The sequence below is a fragment of the Mirounga angustirostris genome, unplaced genomic scaffold (assembly GCF_029215605.1).
Source record: "Mirounga angustirostris isolate CCGP_5_RB_7025 unplaced genomic scaffold, mMirAng1.0.hap1 SCAF_8, whole genome shotgun sequence".
In the NCBI taxonomy this organism is placed as follows: domain Eukaryota; kingdom Metazoa; phylum Chordata; class Mammalia; order Carnivora; family Phocidae; genus Mirounga; species Mirounga angustirostris.
In genome coordinates, this window is record NW_026991716.1 from 125,640,094 (window position 1) to 125,659,026 (window position 18,933).

General features: G+C 40.2%; 1 long non-coding RNA gene across 1 annotated transcript; it reads right to left on the reverse strand.

The window, feature by feature from the left end:
* Positions 1-279: 279 nt before the first annotated feature.
* LOC123836704 (uncharacterized) lies at positions 280-9,732 on the reverse strand. The gene is made up of 3 exons (XR_008505419.2): positions 7,000-9,732; positions 6,700-6,894; positions 280-1,722 (listed from the first exon to the last, which is right to left on the reverse strand). It is a non-coding gene; the product is annotated as an uncharacterized LOC123836704 (long non-coding RNA).
* Between the last annotated feature and the right edge of the window lie 9,201 nt (positions 9,733-18,933).

Consider the following 18,933-nt stretch of genomic DNA (forward strand, 5'->3'; position numbering starts at 1 on the left):
CTTCAGAGGAGAGAGAAAGCTTCCCTATATAATCCACCTGGAAATTTGACTCCTGCAAGTGAACAGCAGACAGAAGAGATGAGAGAGAGGGAGGAGTAGCAGCGTGGAGAGAGACTCAAAACTTGGAGAATGTGAAATTCAGCAGAGAAACAGTGTGGAGAGGGTGTTGCTGACTATTCCCTCCAGGTTGCTGAAATTGCTGATATAATCTCCCCTCCACTGCACTCTTCTCCCTACCAATTTTCCACAAAAATCATTGAATGATTTTTTGATGGTGGCTTTTTAATTGTATTTTAATTTTTTTTTAAGTTTTTCTGAGGAAGCCACAGAAAGAAGAGAGGTCCTTTAGAGTGAGTATAGCATACATAAAAGCTGCTAAGGAGCACACAGAAGAGGGGAACCAAGTGACCTAAGAATGTAAAATCTGAGGGGGTAAAGAGATTCAGAGAAAGCCTTCAGACTTTTGAATATCGTAAAGCCAGCAAAGGTTTAAACCAATTTGCCCTAGAACTGGAGGGGTAGATAGGCCTCAGGTTGACATCTTGGTAATGAAACCATTTCATTCAGTCCTCATAATATCTGTATGAGAAAGATTCTGTTGTTAGCTGCATTCTCTAGATGAGGAAATTCAGACCCAGAATCATCCCCAATGTCACATATCTAGTAAACTGCAGAGCAGGATTACAATACTAACTCTAACTACTGTGGCCATAATCAACCAGTATATTACAAACTTTTTGTTTCATATTTTGAGACTGAATCTTCACACAGCCAAATCCTGCCCATCTCTTTAGATTCATTTTCCTCCCCCAAACTACACTGATGCCTCCCACTCTGAATTCCACATCCCTCATTGACTGTTTAAAGTTCTTTCCCTTCAGCATATAAACATAATCAGATCTTGCCCATTTTTATAACAAGGCAACTTCTTCAACTGTTTTCGAATTCCTTCTGCTTTCTATCAATTGTCTTGAGATGCTGCCTGTACTTTCCATCCTCTTTTCTATTCACTTTTCTGCCTATTGTCTCCACCTTGCTAAGTGATAGCCTCCTAATCCCAACACTCAACAGTCACCATCAGACTTCACCTCATAAACTGTTTCCTCTGTAGCATCTGACACTGTTCACAAAGCCCCATCTCCACCTCTGTGGCATCTTAGACTTGGCTTCATACTTGCATCTTGCCCCTCCATCTATTTCCTTCCTATATTCCTCTTTTTTCAGCCATTCCTAAAATGCTTATGTGCCCAGAGGTTTCTGCTGTTCTTAATTTCTACCTGGGTATTTACCCCAGAGTCAGTAGCTAAGCTTCATATGGTCCTAAGGGAGCCTCCTGGAATGAATACAAATTATTTTGCATATGTACATTTTTTTATAGGCAAAGGATTCTCTCATTCAATATTATTTATTTCCATAAATATTTGCAGAGGATCTGTATTGTGTTAGGCACTCTTCTAGGTTCTCAAAATAAGGGAATTTTAAAAAGCAGGAAAGAATATCCAATAGAAAAAAGGCAATCTCTTCAACAAATGGTGCTGGGAAAATTGGACAGCCACATACAGAAGAATGAAACTAGACCACTCTCTTACACCCTACACAAAGATAAACTCAAAATGGATGAAAGACCTCAGTGTAAGACAGGAATCCATCAAAATCCTAGAGGAGAACATAGGCAGTAACCTCTTCGACATCGGCCACAGCAACTTCTTTTAAGACACGTCTCTAAAGGCAAGGGAAACAAAAGCAAAAATGAACTTTTGGGACTTCATCAAAATAAAAAGCTTCTGCACAGCAAAGGAAACAATAAACATAACTAAAAGGCAACCTTCAGAATGGGAGAAGATATTTGCAAATGATATATCTGATAAAGGGTTAGTATTTGAAATATATAAAGAACTTATAAAACTCAGCGTCCAAAAAAGAAATAATCAGTTAAAAAAAAAAACTGGCAGAAGACAGGAATACACATTTTTCCAAAAGAGATACAGAGATGGCTAACAGACACAGGAAAAGATGCTCAACATCACTCATCAGGGAAATACAAATCTAAACCACAATGAGATACCACCTTACACCAGTTAGAATGGCAAAAATTAACAAGACAGGAAACATTTGCACTACTAGGTATTTACCTGAAAGCTGCAATAATACTGATTCGAAGGGATACATGCACGCTGAAGTTTATAGCAGCATTATCAATAATAGCCGAAGTATGGAAAGAGTCCAAATGTCCATTGACTGATGAAAGGATAAAGATGTTTTGGTGTATATATATATATAAATATATGTATATATATGCAATGGAATATTACTTAACCATAAAAAAGAATGAAATCTTGCTATTTGCAACAATGTGGATGGAGCTAAAGAGTACTATGTTAAGTGATATAAGTCAACCAGGAAAAGACAAATATCATGTGATTTCACTCATATGTGGAATTTAAGAAACAAAACAGGTGAACATGGCAGGGGCAAAGAGATAGGGACAAACCAGAAAACAGACTGTGAACCATAAAGAAGAAACTGAGGATTACTGGAGGGGAGTGAGTTGAGGTGGGTTAAATGGGTGATGGATATTAAGGAGGGCACTTGTGATGAGCACTGGGTGTTGTATGTAAGTGATGAATCACTAAATTCTATACCTGAAACTAATATTACACTGAAATTTAAATAAAAACTTGGAAAAAGAAAATTTAAAAAACCTACAAAGATCCTTGTGAACTTATATTAGGCAAAAAGCTATGAACACAATAAATAAGTAAATTATACAATATATGAAAAATGATAAGGGCTACATAAAAAGTAGGACAAGGTAAAGGGGATCACAAAGACCCAGGGGAGTGGGAAGGCAGCTGGTAAGCCTAAAATGGTAGTTAGAGTAGATTTCATTGAGAAGGTAATGGTTATTCAAAGACTTGAAAGACATGAGGATTTAGTCATGTATATAATAAGTAAAGCAGAAGGAACAGCAAGTGCAAAGGTCCTAAGGCACGAACATGCTTGAAGTGCTCAAGGAACAACAGGGGAACAAGGGGAGCATAGTAAGGAGATGAGCTCAAAAAGATGATGGTGACCCAGGTAATGCAGGGATTTTTAGATTATTGTAAGTACTTTTACTCTGAGTGAAATAAACAGCCATCGTAGCATTTTGAGCTTAGAAGTTATGCTATGTGGCTTGTGTAGAAGAAGCCCTCTGGCTGGTATATTCAGTATGGATGTAAAGTTGCAGGAGTAGAAGTAGGAGACCAATCAGGAGGCTATGGCAGTTATCTGCACAAGAGGCGGTAGTGGTTTACACAGGATGCAAATGCTGATGTGCAAGAAGTGGTCAGTTCCTATTTATGTTTGGAAGTTATACCCAACAGTATTTCCAAACAGACTGGATATAGGATATGAGAGACAAAAAAGAGTTAAGTACAACTCAAGATTGTTGACCTTAGCATCTTGAAAAATGGAGCTGCCATCACCCGAGATGAGGAACTGTGGGTAGACAATGTTGAGGGGAGACAGATGGTTGGAAGATCCATTTGGGACCTGGAGAGCTTGAGGTGTCTACTACACAACTAGGTGGAAATATTAAGCAAGCAGTTGAATATACAAGTCTGGAATTCAGAAGAACAGTCTAGACAGAAGTTATAAATTTAGGAGTCATTAGCATACACCCAGTATTTAAAGTTATGTAACAGGATGATATGACTAAGAAAATGAGTTTTGATGGGAAATAGAAAAGGACCAAAAACTGAGACCTAGGGCAATCAAATATTAAGAGGTAAGATACCAGCAAAGACAATTTAGAAGGAGGAACCAGCAATGGAGGAGAAAAACAAAGAAGGATGCCGGAAGCCAAAGGAAGTAACAAAGAGGAGGGAGTCATCAGCTATGTCAAGTGCTACAGAAAGGGACAGTGAGAGCTGAAGTGGGTTTCATGGAGGTTCCTGGTCACTTTGACAAGGGCAATTTTGGTGGAGATGAAGACCTGACTGGAGGAGGATTAAGAATGAACAGAAGAAGTGAAATTGGAATTTTGCAGCAAAGAGGAGCAAAATGACGGTGAGAGAGAAGGTTATTTTTTTAATGGAGAACTATTTTAGTTTGTGTGTTGATGAGAATGGTTGAACAGAGAGTGGAAAATTGATGAGAAAGAGAGAGGAGATTGCTGAAGTGATGTCCTTGAGTAGCAAGAGGACAGAGGATCTAGTGCATACATATTTGGAATGTCTGGCTTTCAATATGAATGTGGAGACTTTATGGCAATGGACAAGAAAGCAGAGTATGTGTATAGATTCTGATGGGGGGATAGAGGTGATGGAGGGGTTCTGTCGATGTTTTCAGATAAATTATCCAATTATCTAATTTTCTCAGTGAAATAGATAGCAAATTCATCTCCTGAGAATAAAGAAGGGATTAGGGGTTATTTGGGGAAGGGGGGGTTGAGGAAATGAAAAAAGATAGAAAATAGCCATCTAGTACAATAAGAGATAAGGATATCTTATCTGATTGCCAGGTAGCACTTGAAAGACCCACCTGAAATCCAAGGTCAAGAAAATAAAAATGAGGCCAGGCAGTGTGGTTGTGTGTTGTTGTTGTTTATAATCACAATCTGTTGCACAGGCACTAAAAGTAGGCAAAGGATTGGCCTTAATCAGGATTACTGTTTGTCAAGTAAGTACAATGAAGCAAGAGGGAGCAAGAAAGTGATTAGAATGATTGACCATAAATTTAAGGTGCATAAGCAGGGATCCTGAGTATTGAAGGAGTAAGGGATAGTGAAAAAATGGTGAAATACTATTTAATGAAAAAGATGTAAACACAGGATTGTAGGTCCTGGGAGGCACAGACACATCTTTGGAGTTAGTACACTAGAGGGAATGAGTTATAAAAGTAGTGGTCAGAGAGTAGGATGGATGAAATTAGGGTTTTGGAGGAGTAAGATGTATTGATAAGGACAATATCTAGGGTATGATCATGAGAGTGATCAGGTTGTCAAAGAATTTAAAACCTGCAAAATGGTGACGATCCAGGTCTCTACATCTTTTCTGCATTTACTACCCTGGCTCTAAATAGTTCATGTTTTGAGATGATGTCCTGTCTATGCATCCAGCTGAGATACTCTCTACCTGTTGGCTATCTCCATTGGGATGCAGAACAAGTACTTCAAACATATGCTCTGGGGTTAACTCATTGTTTTACCCTTTCCCTGTCCCCTCCAGAGAATGTGTCGTTCATCCATTCCAGCTAAGGCAGAAATCAAGACTTAACTGGACCTCCTTCCCTAACCAGCAACATTAAAATAATTCACAATCTACATTTAAACTGTCTTCTTTCTCCAGTCCCACTATCACAGGTTGAAATTTATACTGTCAAAATTTCAAAACTGGATTACTGAAGCAGCTTCCCAGCCTCTTTGCTATGGTTTTGTCCATTTTCAAAGCCATTAGCCACATTCCTTCTGGAGTACTATTTCCTAAATGCAAACCTGCTTGAAGTGTCTCAGTGGAGACTTTATATTGCCTTCAGGATGAAATCCATACTCCTTAGCAAAACTAGGCAGCTGCTTATCTCATGCCTGCCTGCCTCCAACCTCACATTTCACTGCTTCCCAGCACACCACGTTCACCTAGTGCTCCAGCCACACAGAATTACAGCCAACTCCTCAACTCTTTACCTTTGCAAATGTGTTTCTGTTTCCAGGAATGCTCTTCCCCATTCCACCACCTTCTTCAACTAGCTAATTATTACTCTTTCTTTGCAGTTTACTCAATCTTGCCCCCTTCCAAAAAGCTTTCTCAGGGTTTCTTAGCCAGGTTTAGGATTTCTACCTATGTGTTCCCAAAGCATCTTGTTGCTATCTACATCAAGATATTTTCCATATTGTAAATTAGTCATTTTTAATTTGTCTGCTTCTCTTCTGAATCTGAGCTCACTGAGGGCAGAACATTGGGGGTTTTTTGGGGTTTTGGGGGGTTGTTTTTTTTTTTAGTTAAACTTCCTGTAGTTCTTAACACAATGTCTGCGTACATCATAGGTAAACAATATGGGCTTTCTGAATGAATGATTGGCTCCTAATTGAATCCAACCATTATGGTGGTTTAAATATCTGTTCAAATCCTGAGATCCCAGTTGCATGAAAATTCTCAAGGACAGTACTTTTCTTCTCCCAAAGTATATAGAAAAACATTGGCAACACAAAACAAGCACTTGGTGAACACTGAACTGTGTGAGTCCTGCAGTTTTACCCTTGGTGATATAGCAGGGTCAGGACTTGCAAAATCCCCACTCAGGCCAGCTGACCTCAGGTGTATTAGAACAGAAAACAAGTGAGTGCAGTGGGCTAATATAGCACAGATAAGGTACAGTACATTGGTTCCATTCAGTTACAGCAAATATTTGCCTCTAGACTCAGTAGCTACCAGTCTGGCAACTGGACAAAATTGCTTTACTACATCAAATTTAGGTGAAACTAATAAATGAGGGTATTTGATGACTGTGATCAATAACAAAGATCCCCAAAAAGAAATCTTCTATCTTTTTTCCAAATAAATTGCATGAGGTTATCATCATAATGTGACAAATTTGGCAAAAGACTCCTAAGAAGGAAAACTGCCAAACAAAAGGAAATAATCATTTTGATGTTAAACAAAGAATCACATCCTCTGACTTTTTGTAGTTGCTGAATTGCAGTAAGGCATGTTTACTTACTTAGCCAAAGGTTCTCCTCTTTCCATTGCTCCTTCTTCCAAGCCAGTTCTCAAGTGGAGCTTCAGCAGCTGCCAACATCAGCTCAGCTGACCTCTAGCACCAGCTCCCCTGTTTCTGTCTTTCTTCTGATCAAGAAGTACAGCAGGATTCCAGTGGAAGGACCAGTGTAGGTTTTAAAAATCTGGGATATTCCCCCTAGATTAACAAATGGGATATATCATCAGAAACAAGAGAATGACTGAGTAATCAAATTGCAGGTTTTTAAGGCTTATTACTGTAGTTTTGTTTTACTTCACTCACCATCACTGAATTTCAGGTTAGCACGTGCCTGATGGGTTACTGTGCTAAGCGGGCACCAGGATACGTAGCAGAACACATTGAAAAAGAAGTGTGGCAAGGAAAAGTGTATGGCTGAGAGGCAGACAGATCTGCACTTGAATCTCAATTCTGCTTCCAGCCCCAATTATTGTGGGTCAGTTACTCAGCCTCCTTGAGCCTGAATTTTTCACCTGTAGACTGGAGAAGAGTAACTAAGATCACACACATCATGTGCCTAATAAAGGCTTGACATAGTTGGCAATTAATAAATGATACCTGTTCTCCCAAAGAGTTTACTATCCACCCGAGAGACAGAAATTTACATAACTTACCATAATAAAATGTTATTAAATACTATTAGGCAAACCCTATGAGAGTAGAGACAAGGGAATAATTAATCCTGCTGGATGAGGTAGTAGGGAAGACCTTATAACCAGGCCTCCAGATTTTGCTGTTTGACACTAACATTGACCAATTCACCTCCATAACCATCGAACGTGCTCTGGTAGCCCTGCTGTAAAAGGAAATAAATCAATCTTCTCTTCACCTCACACCACTCCCTCCAGCTTCTTGCTCATTTCTCTTAGATGATCTCATCTAGTCCCTTGACTTTAAATACAATTTATTCCCTGATGACTCCCAAATTTATATCTTCAGCTCCATTCTCCCTCTTGAGCATCAAACTTGGACGTTCAACTGCTGATTCAACATGAACACATCGGTAGCCTTCCCAAACTTAATGGGTCTAACACAATTACTAATTCTGCCAAGCCTCCCCACAAAACAAAACAAAACAAACAAAACAAAACAAAAATACTTGCTCCTTATTTATTGTTACCTGTCTTGTAAATGTTGATACCACAGTCATCTTTGATTGCCCTTGTTCCTTCACCCCATTTCTAATCCATCAAATCCCTGGACTCTACCTCCTTGTTCCTTTCCCTCTATCTTTACTGCAACCACCCCCACCATCCCTCTCACCTAGACCCTGCGTAGCCTCCTAACCCACCTTACAGCTGCCAATTCAGGTTCACTGCTCTGTCCACAACGTTCCACTAGTCTCCCCACTTGAGTGAGAGTGCATGTTATTCTGAACCTCTTTTCTCCTAGATCCATGAGAAGTTCAAAAACAATTGAGAATATTTCTATCTCTAACAAATAAGAGGGGTAGGAGAAATTAAGAAACAATCTAAAGCAGTCATTTCTACAAACACATGTTCAAAGTAAATCAGGAATGCAGAGCCCTTTCTAAGTTATGCACCTGTCAGGAGGCACCAAAGGCTGTCCCTAGACGTATCTTTTCAAGGAAAGGTCCAGTCAGCAGAAGCTGGGAGGCCGGACCCTCCACCGACATAGGAGAAGATTGGTAAAGGGGCTGACACTCCTGCTTTCCTCCTCTAATTGCCCAGGTACTGAGAGTTTTTAAGTCTAGTACCTCATTTGTGGTCTCATGAATTCTAGAAAACAAAATCCCTCCTATAGAGTCACCTGGTGTTATTTCTGCATTGAAATCTGAGACTGGAAGGCACAGATTCCATGCCTGCAAATCTGTTTCTCAAGGCTTTCTCTAATCATTAGTGCAAAGGTGCCACCCTACCTGTAGGCCCTGTGTCCTCTGGGTGGTTACTGTCACTGGTGAAAGAGCACTGTCCTTCCTAACAGAGCCAGCACGTGACCCTGTGTCATTACTGATGATTCATACAACCAACCTGACGTATGTTCGCGCTCCATCTCTTTGCCTCCTGTACCAGCTAGCTGATCATTTTCATACTGAAAACTGAAGCAATAGAGAAGGAATAGATGAATCTGCCTCCTTTGTCCCATTCCCCCAAGTCTGGTGAGCACCCCCCACCACCATCACCAGCTTGGATCCTGGGACAGCAGCAGCGAAGAAGCCAGGCAAGGCTCCAGTTTGTAACATCAGTGTTACCATCACTTTAAAATGGACAAGGCAAAAGTTGCTTTATTAAAATTGACAACCCTCAAATAAAGCAAACACAACTCAAGGTGACACTGTCAAGGAAATCTTGCCTCTTCTAGGAGTGTTTTTTTCAACACTCCATGCATGTTAGAAATCACCTGGGGAGCTATTTTTATAAATGTACTGAGAGGTTATGATTTAATTGGTCTGAGGTAGGATGGTTCTAATGAGCTGCCCCAGTAAAAAACCACCACCCTAAGTGGGTAAGTAGAAGCTTCCAGATTCTTAAAGACCCAAGGAGGGCTCCCAGGATTGCAGTGGTGACCTTTGTAACTGAGAGTACACAAATAAAGAACAAGAAAGTAAATGAAGAAACACAGCTCAATTAGCTCTGAAAACCAGTGAGGTGAGGAAGATTCATTCTACAGTTAGAAAGTCTTCATCACAATTGTGTCATGTGTTATTTTTGGTAAGTGAAATGGAGTAAAAATGCTCTGTTGTTAGTAGCTTCAATTGGGTTTTGTTTCTTCTGATACTTCTGGTAACTTCACTTTGACTATGTGAATTTACCTTTTCCAAAATGACTTTGATAGGAGTAAAACTCCCTGAGTTATTTCTTTGCCTGAAGCCCTGCTTTGCTGTAGTTAAGGTAGGGGGAACATCCTTTTAAATGAATTTCAAGGCTATGTCAAAAGCAGTTTAAAAGTTAGAAAAATATTGTCATAAAATTGCTAAAGTCAATAATTTTTTTAAATTTAACAGTAGCACATTGGACAGTTAAAAGTACAGCTCAGTCTATATTGTGTGGTTCTTTGCAAGCTATTGGCTTTCTACCTAATCCTCTCAGACTGCTTCTGGAGGGGCTGTGCCATTTTGGTTTTGGCAATATGGCTATAACAATTCCCTCAGGTGCACTGCTAAGATGTGAAGTTTGGTTGCCCACACACACTCTTGGGTCTTTATGATCACCCACTCACACACAAACCCACTGGCCTGTCCACTTAGAGACAGATGCCATTGCCCAGCAGGGGCAGTCCCTGAGTTCTCCGCAGTGGGGAGGGATTTGTATGGAGCCACTCACATTCAGCCATCTCATCCGTCTCAGAACTGTGGAAATAAATGAGCACCAACCAATGAGGAAGGCAAAGACTATTTTATTCTGAACTTGCTACAGCAAGGGAGTCAGCCATTATCACTTGGGTTTTGGTATAGAGTCAAAGACAGGCAGAGGAGTTGGAAATTCTAAGGTGAAAAAGGTAAGGCCTCAAGCATGCCCTGATTGGAGGCTGTTGGCACAAGGAAGCTGCAGGTGGGCTAACTAGAAGTGCTTGGTTAGGAATACATATTTGGCTTTCTCTTGCTGGTCATAAACTGGATATGGGAGCAAAAAAAAAAAAAATAGGGATGGTGTCAGTTATGTTTTTTAATTATTTTTTTAAGATTTTATTTATTTATTTATTTATTTATTTATTTATTTATTTATTTATTTATTTATTTAAGAGTGAGAACACAAGCAGGGGAGAGGGGCAGAGGGAGAAGGAGACTCCCCACTGAGCAGGGAGCCCAATTGGGCTCGGTCCCAGGACCCTGAGATCATGACCTGAGCCAAAGGCAGATGCTTAACTGACTGAGCCACCCAGGTGCCCCAAGAAGGTGTCAGTTATTAATCAGGTTCTGGCTATTTGGGGCCAACTGTTACAGAACTTATTATTCAGCTTCTTGAATTGGCACTAAAGATAGAAATCTGGCTTCCTCCAAGCCTGAGTTATAGCAGGCTGTCTTCCTGGATTGTTTATTGTAGATAAGGGGTTGGTTTCCCAGGCAGGTCACTGCAGGTGGTGGATCAAAGTTCTATCTTTATATATGGTCTGGCCATGGTCCCTTTATATATTCAGTCTCTCAGAACCAACAGAATATGGGTTATGGTGACTACTCAGTCCTCTGCTTTCCAATCTGTTCCACCTCCTGACTGCACTGATTAGCCACAAATACACTGATACTTTTACTCACTAAATATAACTTATATTTATAATGCAGAACAACTAGGGAATGGTCCAGGAGGATACTATTAGCTACTTCTTTCATTATGATCTCATATTTCTGGGTAATCCTAAGCTTTGGGTTAAAAGAAAAAGGCTTAAAAGTAGAAGCTGTCCTATGACAGACCTTTCTTTATTTGGTTTGTGCCGGGCACTGTGAGAGCTGAATACATGTTTAATAAGTACTGAGAAATAAGAAGGAAGTAGCTATGGCAAAATCAAGGTGCCTGAGCAGTATATTCCTGATTTCTCTGGATGCAAATCAGAGAGTACTCTGGCAGCTCTTCATCAAGAGCTCTGCATGGTCCCACTCTGCATTCTCTCTCTCTCTCTCTCTCTGGCTTCTGGAAGTGCCACTTACCTGTTGATGATGAGGCCCGAGCAACAATCAGCAGCCCGGGCCCCATCAAGAGGAGTATCTCACACCATATGCCTTGATTGCCCCTATAGTTCAGCTCAAGAAGTCTGTAGCTGAAAAGAACACATAGGCCAATACATAATTAAGAGGTAAATTTCTGTCCAATTTCTTTCTTTCTTTTTTTTTTAGAATATATGAATGTGGTAACAAATATCATGCCAATTAGTTTGAGGCAAATAAGAGTGTTTATTATGCTGAGATTTAGATTATCGTTGTACTTGAGATCAATTTAACCAGAGAATGGTAACCACCAACAGTACTGAATTCAAGGATGAACACTTAAATACATTCTTTCGAGGAATTTGCACAATCATGTGATCTAGACATTATTCCCATTTTGTACATAAGAAGATTTTGAGCCCCAGAAAGATCCAAGGGAACACAGCAAACAAATTGCACAGCTTTTATTTCACATACCAGGAATCCTTGCTCCCAGTTACTCATGCTATATTAGTTTTCCAAAGAAATGTGATCAATAGGGAATCAGGAAAGCCGGGTGTGTAATTCAGTCTGAATCTAAAGGCCCAAGATCCAGGAGCATCAATGTCTGAGGCAGAAGAAGATGAATGTCCCAGCTCAAACAGAGAACAAATTTGCCCTTCCTCTGCCTTTTTGTTTCCATCAAGCCCTCAGTGGAGTGCTGATGCGTACTGACAAAGTGAGAGTGATCTTTACCCAGCTCATTAATTCAAATACTATCTGTTCTAGAAACACCCTCACAAACACACCCAGAAGTAATGTTTTACCAGCTCTCTGGATATCCCGCAGCCTGTTCACATTAAAACATAAAATTAACCATCACACATGCCCTGTGAGAGCAGATATTTAAAGATGTTCCTAGGTCATTTTCACAGAATAACCAGGGGCACATGTCCTAGAGACAGCTTCACCCCTCAGAGGCCAGGGTTTGGGGCACCCAGGAAACCTTTCTCATGCCATGTAACAAACCATCCTTGGTTCCCCCCAAATGATAACACAAATTGCATTGTAATAATACCAGCATATATGATAAATTCCTTCTACACAAGCTCACAGATCACATCCTGCCTCAGGGAGCAAAGTCTTGGTACGTTCATCAAAGCTGCTGCCAAAACTGTTACTTAGGATTCAACGGTGCCACATTCTCCATGTTCATTTCAACTTTATGGCTAATATAAAATCACTTCTTGCTTTTGTTATTTTCAGTTCTCCTCCAGCCATCTTATCAGGTTGATGTTTATATATGTTTATGATGTTATCAGTATGAGATAGGGCATTTTTATTTTCTTAGCAGTTGACAGAAGCATTTATCATCAGGAGAAGAGATCCACCAATGTTCAGAAAATCATCTGAAACTCCTGGGTGAGTAGAAGCTAAGACCTTGGAGGGACTAAATGTAAGAATTTGCCCGCCAGAGGCAAGGAAGGGAAATTGTTTTCACTGGAGAGGGAAGAAGGAACTAGACAAAGACAGGAAAAGAGATAACACCCACAAGTTGTTTATAACTCCTTGTAACTTTCCTATAACACTTCAAGCCTAAACTAATAAAATTCTTATTGTGATTAGAACTTTTGTGGACACTGATGAAGGGTATTTTCGGTTTAGGTCTATGGGAGGAAGAACCAAGATAGTGAGCCAGACCTAGTTGTATGAACCTTGTCTTTTTAACCATGTATTCTGATGCTGTGACATCTGGTGTCTTACCGACCCTCCCAGAACTGGCCAATTTCTAGAGACAGGAAACCACTCTCCTAGGAGCAAACTTTTCAAATGCAAACCAAGTAACGCAGAGCCCACACCTCCAACCACCTCCTTTATTGGCCTCATCCTCTGGGCCACGATCCACCTGCTCTAATCACCTCAGACAATGAGGGACAGCTCCCATGCCCTAGAGCCTGATGAAATTGTTTGATGTGCCAATCCCAAGCCTGCTTACCCTGCCCTGCCTGTTCCTTCCTGCAGAAACCACAGTAAAGCCTCTTGCTCCCATTTCCCCTGCTTTCTCTGCTTCAGGCTGACTCTCACGTTTCCCTGGGAGGCCCCACAAGGCTTGGCATGACTCCTCCTCTTGGGTACTGTGAGTAACTAGTTTTACAAAGGAAATTATCTCCTGATCTGTTGACCTCACTGTACCTCAACTTTTCTATTAATATGCTATGGGTTTGTTTTTGTTTTTTAAGATTTTATTCATTTATTTGAGAGAGAGAAAGTGAGAGAGAGAGAGAGCACAAGACGGGGGAAGGTCAGAGGGAGAGGCAGACTTTCCGCTGAGCAGGGAGCCCGATGTGGGGCTCAATCCCGCAACTCCAGGATCATGACCTGAGCCAAAGGCAGACGTTTAACCAACTGAGCCACCCCGGTGCCCCTAATATGCTATGTTTTAAAACACAAGTGGAAAAAGTCCAGAGGAAACCTGGTGAGAAGAGCTCAGAATTTTCAGACACTGAGCTGGGGCTGAGCCAAAATTACTTTAGTGTCTGAGAGACAGGAAGGCCTCCCTCCTGGATACACCTTTGCCTCATGCTCAGCATTACACACCTCCCTTCTCCTCTTACCTGGTAGGAATTAGCAATCCAATAAATCAACCCTTAACAGTTTTCTTTCATAACACCAGGGATTCTCATCTATATGTGAGAATTGCATAGTAGGAAGAGATCTGAAAGTACATATTTATTTTTAGCTCTGAACAAAAACAAGAATCTCCAAAGCGATGTCCCTGGTCAAGTTTGATCTGAACTGAGTGGTAAGTAAAGAATAAAACATTTTTCTCTTTAGGGAAATTTCTCTTTTTGGTAATAAGGACACACCTAACAAAATAAACATTATACATGACAGGAAGGGAAGAAACATGAAAAAGCAGTGTGAAAAAAATTCATCCTTTCAGAAGATCTCTTGACATCTAGCTAACCTAAGTGTTTAGGTTGTTAGAAATTCCCGTTAAGCACATCCTGAAGCTTTAAAAAAAATGTAAACACTAACATTTAAAATTATGTGTATGGCAAATCCAGAGCCCTAAAGTCACTTAGAATTATTGATAACTCAGAAGACAGGTGTATATGACAGAAATTATTTCTAATTTCTATTTAAAATAATCTATTAAAATTTAGAATAACTATAATTATGCAAAATCTGTTCCATTACAAAATAAGAATAAGCAATTCAAAGTCAGATATAAATTTTGGCCTACAAAAGACAGAACTGGCAGCCACTTTGGACTGTATATGGGGATGTAACATTCAACACACACACACACACACACACACACACATGCTCGATTTTTTTTTTATTTTAAAGGTGTGAGCAGATTCTTTGTGACCAATAAATTAAGCATGCATGAAAACAGTTTTGTGAAGAACTAAAAATAATTATTAACTGTATTTAGGAAAATATATATATTTGGTATTGTTCTTTATTAGAACAACCTTTAATGGTAAGCCATTCTAGTAAATTAAAATACTTTGAATTATTTTTATTCAGTAAGCCAAAATTTTCTGGGACCGTTTTGCATGCAAACAAACCATGTAATTTCAGCAGTAAAATTTAAAGATTTCATTAGTACTTGACCTAATTTTCAACAGATGCCTCTATACACGCCAATTGAAGGAGTCAAAGTGAGTCAGGCATCTGGGATTTTCATCTTTGTGCCCTCAGCACCGGCATGTCATCTTGTAGGTTCCAAACAGGTGTTTTTAATAAATGAATGAAGCAGAATTGAGAATACAACTGTAATGATAGCCATTAAATGCCAAAGATCCTCCAGAGGTATGCGCTAGACAAATTAACATCAGTTTCTCTAAGTGTGATGTATTAGAGAAGATTACTGTGCACAAAAATCCACCCAAGCCACATAGAATTCTGGTTGGCTTCTGTCCCTTGAAAGTCATAGGACATTGTATGGCAAAAATACTGAACATTTCCAAGTAACATGCACCATGTGTTAGACTTACTGTCTTTGAACACATTTATTTTTCTTTAAAAACTCAGCTTTATGAGAAGCTGGCCATAAATAAGGCTAAGTCTTCTTAGATAAAACAGAGTTATTTCAAAGGAATCTAGGACAAATGTACAATTCATGGAAAACAGTATCAGACTACAAAACTATAAAACACTTGATTGGAAGGAAAACAATCAGAAAGTCAAGTCTACATCTTAATAAAGATGTGGGTCCAAAGGTTCTGACCACTTTCCAACCATGAAGAACCGTTAAGGATTCTCTGCTGGCCAAGTCCCACCTGGGATAAGGGCATCCTACCTTCCTGATCCCCTCTGCCATTACAAGTATGCAGATTCACTCTTCTTCCTTTACCAAAGGCCACAGCTTGGGTTTGCGGGTAGAGTGACTCCTGGCCTTCTCCTGGCTGATAAGGGGGATTCGGGTACATGAGATGGAAAAAAGCCTCTTCCTCTTCCCTCAAGTTCAGTGACTGAGGCCTGTGAGTTAAACTAACAAAAGACTAACAGTCTGACAGAAAAGGCAACCAAATTTTATCAATACTTAAAGTTTTGTGTGCATGGGAACATCACAGAGAAGAAGTGAAAACCCAAAGGTATGGCTGGACTCAGGGGTTGATATACCCTTTTAACAAAGGGCAATGAACTGCAGAGACATGACTAGAAAAGAAAGGGGTCTGGGTTGCCAGGACTCATAAACTGTGCAAAGTGAGTAGGAAATAGAGGGCAGAGCTAACCACGGAAGATAAGAGTTACCTTAGTAAGGCTTGTCACACCGACCAGTCTCAGGGCCACCTCTGCATCTCCAGGGATAAGTGTCTCTCTCTTCATCCCTGTGTGAGGTGGGGGGTGGGGATTTACGCCCTCTTTTCAGACAGGTGGGGGGGAGGGAAGGAAGCTCTTTTTGTGTCTGCTATTTCACAACTGCATTTAGCTCAAAATAATCAAATATGCCAAAGTGGCAAAATTTGGGGTGGCATATTCTGGACCCCTTCACAGGAATGTGTGAATAGTCACATATTACAGGTGGAGACCGCTCAAAGTCTTCTTCAGTTCTGTGTGAAATGTCCTTTGAGGTACCCGTGGAAGGGCATCTTAAGAAACTTACACGGGGGGCAAGGAGGGGGGGGGCGCCTGGGTGGCTCAGATGGTTTGGCATCTGCCTTCAGCTCAGGTCATGATCTCTAGGTCCTGGGATTGAGCCCTGCATCCTGCTCCTTGCTCAGCAGGGAGTCTGCTTCTTCCTCTCCCTCTGCCTCTCCCCATGCTGGGTACTCTCTCTGTCTCTCGCTCTCTCAAATGAATAAATAAAATCTTAAAAAAAAGAAAAAGAAAAAGAAACTTACACAGGGGTGCCTGAGTGGCTCAGTCGGTTGAGCGTCCAACTCTTGGTTTCTCGGTTCAGGTCATGATCTCAGGGTCCTGGGATCAAGCCCCACATCAGGCCTGTGCTCGGCGGGGAGCCTGCTTGAGATTCTCTCTTTCCCTCTCCCTCTGCCCCTCCCCACACTCACATGTGTGCTCTCTCTCTCCCAAATAAATCTAAAAAAAAAAAGAAAGAAACTTACACAAGTGAAAGCAGTATGTGGAGAAGATGCAGAAAAATGAAGTCAACTGCTAAAGCAAAGAGGTCTTACTCAAAGGCCAAATTAACCTGGAAATAAAACACTTTTTACAAAGCCAGTTAGATCCTCTTCACCTGATGTCATTTTGTAGGTAATTTAAGCCAGAGCTCCTAGCTAGATCCCTCTGGATAGTTTAAATCTTGCTTTGGATTTTTCAGCCTCTAATAATTTGCTTTTATTTTTTGTTGGTTTAATTGTGTGCTTGATTTTGTCTTTGTATTTCATTTTGCTCATTGTGTTTGTATTTCCTAGCACTTTCCATTGCTAGATTTAGATTTATGAGATTAAAGGGATAAGAAATACAGCCTTGAAAAAATATAAACAGAATGGGATGCTCTTTTTTCTTGATCATGAAAAATGAATGGTACTTAGGGTAATCAATACAGTCAAAATAAATTACTGTCAGGTCAAAGAATTATCTGTGGATTCTGAAAGGTGTCTACACCAGCAAAAATATCATTATAAAATAATAGATCCAGGCTAGCGTCAACTGTCAATCCATAGAATGAAGAACATAGACTCTTGTCTAAAAAGGTCCTCGTGGAGATCATCCAAGAAAATCTCAGTTTCCACAGAATTCTGCCACTCAGAAGTATTAAATGACTAGCCCAAGGCCATACAATAAATTTTGGCGCGTCAGAACTAGAAAAAACAAAGTTTACTGGTTCCAAATCTCCTGCCATTTCTATTGAAACAGTATCTTTGATAATTGAATGAGGAAAAAAAAAAAGTATTTGTTTTGTATTTGGTTTTACCTAAAAGGAGGAGCTTTTTTCAGGACATGGCTTGGAGATTTTCACTCCCTATATCAATCTTTGTCATGTTCTTCCCCTTTATTGGGCCATATTCCCCCTACACTTCAAGAACTATGAAATTAAAAAGATAGAAATAAACATCAGGATATTTTAGTCCTTATCAAAGCTGCTCCGATGAAAATCTTTTTTTAAAAATTTTTATTGTTATGTTAATCACCATACATTACATCATTAGTTTTTGATGTAGTGTATCTCCAATGAAGATCTTAAAGGAATATGAATGTGGGGGACCAAATGGGATCTTATGCATCTCAACTTTACCAACTTACTAAAACACTTATTTAAGAATTAACTGTAATTAATCTTCCTAATTCTGGTGTGTGTGTATATATATATATATATATATTTTTTTTTTTTTTTTTTTTTTTTAGTAATTCCTGTACTGGCTGAACCCCATTGAAAGGAGAAGAGAGACCAACTGCTAAGCTGGAGTTCAGTCTAACGGAGGCAAATGCAGCAGGCAGAACGGAGAAAATCAGATCCAACAAGTTAACCTGGCTGATGAATGACTCACAAACGGTTCCAATGCCCTAACCTCCATCAGGAAGGCCACAGCAAGCTTGCTGCCTCCACACCCCTGCGGACCGTGAAACCCCACTTGCTCAGTGACAGAATGAGTCACACGGCCTGGATTCTTGACTTGGTGCAGTTTGCAACCTCATTTTCCCAACAACTGAACTGCCAACATTTATTTTGTCACTATGTTAATGAAAACCATGCCACTTGCCTGCTGCAGCCACTCTGGAAAACAGTATGGAGGTTCCTCAAAAAGTTGAAAATAGAGGTACCATATGATCCAGCAATTGCACTACTGGGTATTTACCCCAAAGATACAAGTGTAGGGATCCGAAGGGGTACGTGCACCCCGATGTTTATAGCAGCAATGTCCACAATAGCCAAATTGTGGAAAGAGCCAAGATGTCCATCGACAGATGAATGGATAAAGAAGATGTGGTATATATATACAATGGAATATTATGCAGCCATCAAAAGGAATGAGATCTTGCCATTTGCAATGACATGGATGGAACTGGAGGGTATTATGCTGAGCAAAATAAGTCAAACAGAGAAAGACATGTATCATATGACCTCACTGATATGAGGAATTCTTAATCTCAGGAAACAAACTGAGGGTTGCTGGAGTGGGGGGTGGGGTGGGAGGGATGGG